Source organism: Phyllobates terribilis, unplaced genomic scaffold (assembly GCF_046119375.1).
Source record: "Phyllobates terribilis strain yellow unplaced genomic scaffold, ASM4611937v1 Scaffold_3210__1_contigs__length_86141, whole genome shotgun sequence".
Lineage (NCBI taxonomy): Eukaryota > Metazoa > Chordata > Amphibia > Anura > Dendrobatidae > Phyllobates > Phyllobates terribilis.
In genome coordinates this window covers 17273-26740 of record NW_027365964.1, presented here as the reverse complement: position 1 = coordinate 26740, position 9468 = coordinate 17273, and the positions used below count along the sequence as shown (strand labels likewise).

General features: G+C 44.4%; 1 non-coding gene and 2 pseudogenes across 1 annotated transcript; all 3 read left to right on the top strand.

Annotated features, from left to right (window-relative positions):
• The first annotated feature begins 6614 nt into the window (after positions 1-6614).
• On the top strand, positions 6615-6706 carry LOC141247668 (U2 spliceosomal RNA; annotated as a pseudogene).
• Positions 6707-7500: 794 nt separating this feature from the next.
• LOC141247663 (U2 spliceosomal RNA) lies at positions 7501-7678 on the top strand (annotated as a pseudogene).
• A 1116-nt stretch (positions 7679-8794) lies between these two features.
• Positions 8795-8985, top strand: LOC141247638 (U2 spliceosomal RNA). The gene has a single exon (XR_012311064.1). It is a non-coding gene; the product is annotated as a U2 spliceosomal RNA (small nuclear RNA).
• The last annotated feature ends 483 nt before the right edge of the window (positions 8986-9468 follow it).

Here is a 9468-nt window from a genome sequence, read left to right as displayed (position 1 = left end):
GAAAAATAAAAAAGTTATAGCTCTCAGAATAAAGCGATACTAAAAAATATTTTTTTCTATAAAATAGCTTTTATTGTGTATAAGCGCCAAAACATAGAAAAATTATACAAATGTGGTACCGCTGTAAACGTACTGACCCGAAGAGTAAAGCTGCCTCATCAATTTTACCACACGCGGAACAGAATAAAAAAAAAAAAAAAAAAACAATTCCTGAATTGTTGGTTTTTGTTTATTCTGCCTCCCAAAAATCGGAATAGAAAGCGATCAAAAAATGTCACGTGCCTGAAAATGGCACCAATAACAACGTCAAGTCATCCCGCAAAAAACGAGCCGTCACATGACTGTCTGCCAAAATTTGGAAAAATTATAGCTCTCAAAATATGGCGATGCAAAAACTAGATTTTACAAAAAATGCGTCTTTTAGTGTGTGACAGCTGTCAGTCATAAAAACCCCATATGATTCTGGCATTGCTGTAATCACACCGACCCGAAGAATAAAGTCGTCTAATCACTTATACCGCACAAGGAACGGCGTCAAAAATAAACTCTTGAGTTAGGATTGGGCTAGGGTTAGGGCTGGGTTTGGGGCTAGGGTTGTGCTGGGGCTAGGGTTGTGCTGGGGCTAGGGTTGTGCTGGGGCTAGGGTTGTGCTGGGGCTAGGGTTGTGCTGGGGCTAGGGTTGTGCTAGGGTTAGGGCTGGGGTTGGGATTTTTTTCAAAAGTAAGAAAAAAAGATGACGATATGGCGACTAGTGTTGAGAGCAAGTGCTCGCTACTTGAGTTTGCATCGGGTGCTCTGGTATGCATTTAGTATCGTGGGTATTTGAGTGACATGCTCGAGTCTCTGCCCCATATGCTTCGCGGCCAAAAAACTTTACGGGGATTGCCTGCCATGCACGAGCGATCCCCGCATGTTTTTTTTTGGGTGTCTAATAACCGTGAAACATGCGGAGCAGGGACTCGAGCATGTCACTCGAGCACACGCTGTACATGGTGCATACCTGAGTACCCGATGCAAACTCAAGTAGCGAGCACTTGCGCTCAAGAATAATGAAAACTTATTCAATATGATGACCTAATGTAAACAAATAATGTGCCGTACCTCTGGGTTCAAAATGTTCACTATACACCTTAATAAAATCTTTGAGGGGTATAGTTTCCAAAATGGGGACACTTGTGGGGGAGCTCCACTGTTTAGGCACATCACGGGCTCTCCAAACGCGACATGGTGTCCGCTAACAAATTGAATGGAAAATCGGCTCAAATTGTTAGCGGACGCCATGTTGCGTTTGGAGAGCCCCTGTGTGTCCAAACATTGGAGCTCCCCCACAAGTGACCCCATTTTGGAAACTAGACCCCCCAAGGCACCTATCTAGATGCATAGTGAGCACTTAGAACCCCCAGGTGCTTCACAAATTGATTCGTAAAAATGAAAAAGTGAAAAAAAAAACACTTTTTCATTTTTATGAATCAATTTGTGAAGCACCTGGGGTTCCAAGTGCTCACTATGAATCTAGATAGGTGCCTTGGGGGGTCTAGTTTCCAAAATGGGGTCACTTGTGGGGGAGCTCCAATGTTTGGGCACACAGGGACTCTCTAAATGCAACATGGTATCCGCTAACAAATTAAATGGAAAATCGGCTCAAATTGTTAGCGGACACCACATTGCGTTTGGAGAGCCCCTCTGTGCCCAAACTTTGGAGCTCCCCCACAAGTGACCCCATTTTGGAAACTAGACCCCCCAAGGCACCTTTCTAGATGCATAGTGAGCACTTGGAACCCCCAGGTGCTTCACAAATTGATTCGTAAAAATGAAAAAGTGAAAAAAAAAACACTTTTTCATTTTTATGAATCAATTTGTGAAGCACCTGGGGTTCCAAGTGCTCACTATGAATCTAGATAGGTGCCTTGGGGGGTCTAGTTTCCAAAATGGGGTCACTTGTGGGGGAGCTCCAATGTTTGGGCACACAGGGACTCTCCAAATGCAACATGATATCCGCTAACAAATTGTCGGCTCAAATTGTTAGCGGATATCATGTTGCATTTGGAGAGTCCCTGTGTGCCCAAACATTGGAGCTCCTCCACAAGTGACCCCATTTTGGAAACTAGACCCCCCAAGGCACCTATCTAGATGCATAGTGAGCACTTGGAACCCCTAGGTGCTTCACAAATTAATTCGTAAAAATGAAAAAGTGTTTTTTTTTTCACTTTTTCATTATTACGAATCAATTTGTGAAGCACCTGGGGGTTCCAAGTGCTCACTATGCATCTAGAAAGGTGCCTTGGGGGGTCTAGTTTCCAAAATGGGGTCACTTGTGGGGGAGCTCCAAAGTTTGGGCACAGAGGGGCTCTCCAAACGCAATGTGGCGTCCGCTAACAATTTGAGCCGATTTTCCATTCAATTTGTTAGCGGATACCATGTTGCATTTAGAGAGTCCCTGTGTGCCCAAACATTGGAGCTCCCCCACAAGTGACCCCATTTTGGAAACTAGACCCCCCAAGGCACCTATCTAGATGCATAGTGAGCACTTGGAACCCCTAGGTGCTTCACAAATTGATTCGTAAAAATGAAAAAGTGTTTTTTTTTTCACTTTTTCATTATTACGAATCAATTTGTGAAGCACCTGGGGGTTCCAAGTGCTCACTATGCATCTAGAAAGGTGCCTTGGGGGGTCTAGTTTCCAAAATGGGGTCACTTGTGGGGGAGCTCCAAAGTTTGGGCACAGAGGGGCTCTCCAAACGCAATGTGGCGTCCGCTAACAATTTGAGCCGATTTTCCATTCAATTTGTTAGCGGATACCATGTTGCATTTAGAGAGTCCCTGTGTGCCCAAACATTGGAGCTCCCCCACAAGTGACCCCATTTTGGAAACTAGACCCCCCAAGGCACCTATCTAGATGCATAGTGAGCACTTGGAACCCCTAGGTGCTTCACAAATTGATTCGTAAAAATGAAAAAGTGTTTTTTTTTTCACTTTTTCATTATTACGAATCAATTTGTGAAGCACCTGGGGGTTCCAAGTGCTCACTATGCATCTAGAAAGGTGCCTTGGGGGGTCTAGTTTCCAAATGGGGTCACTTGTGGGGGAGCTCCAAAGTTTGGGCACAGAGAAGCTCTCCAAACGCAATGTGGTGTCCGCTAACAATTTGAGCCGATTTTCCATTCAATTTGTTAGCGGATACCATGTTGCATTTAGAGAGTCCCTGTGTGCCCAAACATTGGAGCTCTCCCACAAGTGACCCCATTTTGGAAACTAGACCCCCCAAGGCACCTATCTAGATGCATAGTGAGCAGTTGGAACCCCCAGGTGCTTCACAAATTGATTCATAAAAATGAAAAAGTGTTTTTTTTTTCACTTTTTCATTGTTACGAATCAATTTGTGAAGCACCTGGGGGTTCCAAGTGCTCACTATGCATCTAGATAGGTGCCTTGGGGGGTCTAGTTTCCAAAATGGGGTCACTTGTGGGGGAGCTCCAATGTTTGGGCACACAGCAGCTCTCCAAACGCAACATGGTGTCGCTAACAATTTGAGCCAATTTTGCGTTAAATTTGTTAGCGGACACCATGTTGCATTTAGAGAGCCGCTGTGTGCCCAAATATTGGAGCTCCCCCACAAGTGACCCCATTTTGGAAACTAGACCACCCAAGGCACCTATCTAGATGCATAGTGAGCACTTGGAACCCTCAGGTGCTTCACAAATTGATTCATACAAATGAAAAAGTGTTTTTTTTTTCACTTTTTCATTGTTACGAATCAATTTGTGAAGCACCTGGGGGTTCCAAGTGCTCACTATGCATCTAGATAGGTGCCTTGGGGGGTCTAGTTTCCAAAATGGGGTCACTTGTGGGGGAGCTCCAATGTTTGGGCACACAGGGACTCTCTAAATGCAACATGGTGTCCTCTAACAAATTTAACGGAAAATCGGCTCAAATTGTTAGCGACACCATGTTGCGTTTGGAGAGCCGCTGTGTGCCCAAACATTGGAGCTCCCCCACAAGTGACCCCATTTTGGAAACTAGACCCCCCAAGGCACCTATCTAGATGCATTGTGAGCACTTGGAACACTCAGGTGCTTCACAAATTGATTCATAAAAATGAAAAAGTGTTTTTTTTTTCACTTTTTCATTGTTACGAATCAATTTGTGAAGCACCTGGGGGTTCCAAGTGCTCACTATGCATCTAGATAGGTGCCTTGGGGGGTCTAGTTTCCAAAATGGGGTCACTTGTGGGGGAGCTCCAATGTTTGGGCACACAGGGACTCTCTAAATGCAACATGGTGTCCTCTAACAAATTTAACGGAAAATCGGCTCAAATTGTTAGCGACACCATGTTGCGTTTGGAGAGCCGCTGTGTGCCCAAACATTGGAGCTCCCCCACAAGTGACCCCATTTTGGAAACTAGACCCCCCAAGGCACCTATCTAGATGCATTGTGAGCACTTGGAACACTCAGGTGCTTCACAAATTGATTCATAAAAATGAAAAAGTGTTTTTTTTTTCACTTTTTCATTGTTACGAATCAATTTGTGAAGCACCTGGGGGTTCCAAGTGCTCACTATGCATCTAGATAGGTGCCTTGGGGGGTCTAGTTTCCAAAATGGGGTCACTTGTGGGGGAGCTCCAAAGTTTGGGCACACATGGGCTCTCCAAACACAACATGGCGTCCGCTAATTATTCAAGCAAATTTTACAATCAAAAAGTCAAATAGCGCTCCTTCCCTTCCGAGCCCTGCCGTGCGCCCAAACAGTATTTTTTCCCCAAATATTGGGTATCTGCGTGCCCAGGGGAAATTGCACAACAAATTTTGGGGTCCATTTTTTCTTGTTACGCCTGTGAAAATAAAAAAAATTGGGTCTAAATTAACATTTTTGTGAAAAAAGTTAAATGTTCATTTTTTTCTTCCACATTCAAAAAATTCCTGTGAAGCACCTGAAGGGTTAATAAAGTTCTTGAATGTGGTTTTGAGCACCTTGAGGGGTGCAGTTTTTAGAATGGTGTCACTTTTGGGTATTTTCTGTCATAAAGACCTCTCAAAGTGACTTCAAATGTGATGTGGTCCCTAAAAAAATGGTTTTGTAAATTTTGTTGGAAAAATGAGAAATCGCTGGTCAACTTTTAACCCTTATAGCTCCCTAACAAAAAAAAATTTTGGTTCCAAAATTGTGCTGATGTAAAGTAGACATGTGGGAAATGTTATTTATTAACTCTTTTGTGTGACATATCGCTCTGATTTCAGGGCTTAAAAATTCAAATTTTGAAAATTGCAAAATTTTCAAAATTTTCGCCAAATTTCCGTTTTTTTCACAAATAAACGCAAGTGATATCGAAGAAATTTTTCCACAATCATGAAGTACAATATGTCACGAAAAAACAATCTCAGAATCAGGGGGATCCGTTGAAGCGTTCGAGAGTAATTACCTCATAAAGTGACAGTGGTCAGAATTGTAAAAATTGGCCCGGTCATTAACGTGCAAACCACCCGCGGGGCTTAAGGGGTTAATGCAGTTTCTAAAATCAGAAAGAATTGAATTCAATGTTTTTTGTTCATTTTGCTTGTTTGTCGGATTTTGGGATGGACTCTTTGGCTTTGCTTTTCTTCTCCTCATTGGATTTTTCATGTTCAAAGTTGCAGAAGCCAGATTACAAGCTCATTTTGGTTCAACTTCAGCAACTGTGCATTGCATTGCCATGTAATGTAATGAAATGCTATCTTTCTAGCTCTCCCTTTTTACTTCCTTTTGGATAAACAGACATATTAGGCAAGCATTTTGGAGCTTTCACCTAAATAACTACAGGTGGTGAGATAAGCTGCACAATATAATTGACCTTTCAGTATATTGTTGCACACACACCATCTATTTAGCAAATGCCCTTGTTATCAACAGCAGCCTTTTAAACTCACCTGAGCTAACAGGTATGTGCGCTGGTTACTCTGCTGCGCTTAAAATTTCTTTTTTGGTTTGCTACAATGCCTTTTCTGAAACGTTGTCTCCCTCTGCTGGAACACTGACTTCTTTCATTTAATGCCTGCAGACTATAAAAGAGAACCCAACCCAAAAAGTTTGGTTGATTAGTCTGTGGCATTCTGTTAAACTGTTGCTTATGGCGGTCTCTGTGAGCTTCTCAGCGACATTCAGCCAGCCAGGTATCCTGCCTGCAGTAGATGGAATGTGGCAATGGAACGTTGGCTGCGCGTGTCATAATAGGCTCTGAGCCTTTATATACCTGTGCACAGCAGCAGCCACCTTCAGTCTGCTGCTGGACAGCCAGCAGCAGCAGCAGCAGCAGCAGGAGAGGTATGTAATCAGCAGCCCTCCTGCTAAGGGTAGACAGCTGCTCGTTCCACCCCACCCCCCGCCTTAATTGGTTCTCCTCCCTTCCAACGGTGTTGAGGCGGGTGGGAACAGCAGGGGGTGAAGGTGCTGTGTTTAAAGAGGTGGAGTTATGCAGATCTAAAACGCGTGGATTGCAGCAGCAGCAAGCCGAAAAGTGCAGGCATGTAAGGGATCTAGAGGTTGACAACATGTCTTCTTAACGGGAGTCCAGGAGCTCATCTCCACAAATGGACTTTTCAGGATCCTTGGGTGGCTCCGTAGTTTGAAACCAATTCTGGTTATCGCTTCTCGGCCTTTTGGCTAAGATCAAGTGTAGTATCTTTCGAAAAGGCGGTTTTGGATGTTGGCCGCCCTAGTAGATTGATACATTATGCACACTGGGGTTTAGGCGCTTGTTAGTACGCCAGGTGGCTAATATAGTCATCTGGTGGAAAGCATGGCCCCTCAGGATCGACGCCATTGGGCCGGGGAAGATCGAAAGCCCGAAGTGTGAAGTGCCCCAGGAGTGGTGACCCTGGGGTGCCTTAACTCACTGGGATTGGGAACCCCACTTGAGTTTATGGCACATTTGCACAAGCACTTCAAATTTTCTTTCTTCGCACACACCCTTATTCCGGGCCTTCTGGTCTTAGGATGGGGAATTTTTCAATTCCCGGTCGAAGGTCCGGGCAGTATTATACTGTGAAACCTTCACTATTTATTTAATTTCTTTGTCACTGTGTGTCCACTTATTCACGTGTGTCACGTCCTACTAGGATTTTGTCGGGATGCGGTTCCCTTACGGGTTCCTCTCTTGGCAGGTCTAGGGGGGGAGTGTGTGGCCATCAGGTTCCGCTCCCCCCTGAACCCCCCTGGCTCTCCTCTTTTGGGAGGAGAGCGTTGTTGGCTCCCCTCTTCCGGGAGGGGAGCTCAGTCTTTGGCTCCCAGTGCCTTGCTCGGGTGAGAACTCGGGCAGGTGCTGGGGGTAAGATTGGGTCGCCTCTGGCTTCGGCTGGAGGTGGCTTTTTGTCCCTGTTCCTCGCTGTGGCCTTTTGGCTCGGAGGGACGGGGAATGGTTTGGGGGACCCTTCTCCTTTTGGAGAGGGTTTCAAGAAGACCAGCATCCTAGTGCACTTTTTTTGTGGCACTTGTCACTTTTTTAAGCGCACTCGGGTTTTGTACACGAATTCGGGCTTTCAAAAAAAAAAACAATCTGTTCTTATCAGTTTAATATCTGATACGTCCCCTATCTGGGGACCATATATTAAATGGATTTTTAGAACAGGGAGATGGAAAAAGAGCTTGCTCTGTCCACTCCACGCATTGACCTGGTATTGCAGTATCTCCAGGACCGGTGCACCCCTTCTTTAATGCAGTTTCTAAAATCAGAAAGAATTGAATTCAATGTTTTTTGTTCATTTTGCTTGTTTGTCGGATTTTGGGATGGACTCTTTGGCTTTGCTTTTCTTCTCCTCATTGGATTTTTCATGTTCAAAGTTGCAGAAGCCAGATTACAAGCTCATTTTGGTTCAACTTCAGCAACTGTGCATTGCATTGCCATGTAATGTAATGAAATGCTATCTTTCTAGCTCTCCCTTTTTACTTCCTTTTGGATAAACAGACATATTAGGCAAGCATTTTGGAGCTTTCACCTAAATAACTACAGGTGGTGAGATAAGCTGCACAATATAATTGACCTTTCAGTATATTGTTGCACACACACCATCTATTTAGCAAATGCCCTTGTTATCAACAGCAGCCTTTTAAACTCACCTGAGCTAACAGGTATGTGCGCTGGTTACTCTGCTGCGCTTAAAATTTCTTTTTTGGTTTGCTACAATGCCTTTTCTGAAACGTTGTCTCCCTCTGCTGGAACACTGACTTCTTTCATTTAATGCCTGCAGACTATAAAAGAGAACCCAACCCAAAAAGTTTGGTTGATTAGTCTGTGGCATTCTGTTGCTTATGGCGGTCTCTGTGAGCTTCTCAGCGACATTCAGCCAGCCAGGTATCCTGCCTGCAGTAGATGGAATGTGGCAATGGAACACTGGCTGCGCGTGTCATAATAGGCTCTGAGCCTTTATATACCTGTGCACAGCAGCAGCCACCTTCAGTCTGCTGCTGGACAGCCAGCAGCAGCAGCAGCAGCAGCAGCAGGAGAGGTATGTAATCAGCAGCCCTCCTGCTAAGGGTAGACAGCTGCTCGTTCCACCCCACCCCCCGCCTTAATTGGTTCTCCTCCCTTCCAACGGTGTTGAGGCGGGTGGGAACAGCAGGGGGTGAAGGTGCTGTGTTTAAAGAGGTGGAGTTATGCAGATCTAAAACGCGTGGATTGCAGCAGCAGCAAGCCGAAAAGTGCAGGCATGTAAGGGATCTAGAGGTTGACAACATGTCTTCTTAACGGGAGTCCAGGAGCTCATCTCCACAAATGGACTTTTCAGGATCCTTGGGTGGCTCCATAGTTTGAAACCAATTCTGGTTATCGCTTCTCGGCCTTTTGGCTAAGATCAAGTGTAGTATCTGTTCTTATCAGTTTAATATCTGATACGTCCCCTATCTGGGGACCATATATTAAATGGATTTTTAGAACAGGGAGATGGAAAAAGAGCTTGCTCTGTCCACTCCACGCATTGACCTGGTATTGCAGTATCTCCAGGACCGGTGCACCCCTTCTTTAATGCAGTTTCTAAAATCAGAAAGAATTGAATTCAATGTTTTTTGTTCATTTTGCTTGTTTGTCGGATTTTGGGATGGACTCTTTGGCTTTGCTTTTCTTCTCCTCATTGGATTTTTCATGTTCAAAGTTGCAGAAGCCAGATTACAAGCTCATTTTGGTTCAACTTCAGCAACTGTGCATTGCATTGCCATGTAATGTAATGAAATGCTATCTTTCTAGCTCTCCCTTTTTACTTCCTTTTGGATAAACAGACATATTAGGCAAGCATTTTGGAGCTTTCACCTAAATAACTACAGGTGGTGAGATAAGCTGCACAATATAATTGACCTTTCAGTATATTGTTGCACACACACCATCTATTTAGCAAATGCCCTTGTTATCAACAGCAGCCTTTTAAACTCACCTGAGCTAACAGGTATGTGCGCTGGTTACTCTGCTGCGCTTAAAATTTCTTTTTTGGTTTGCTACAATGCCTTTT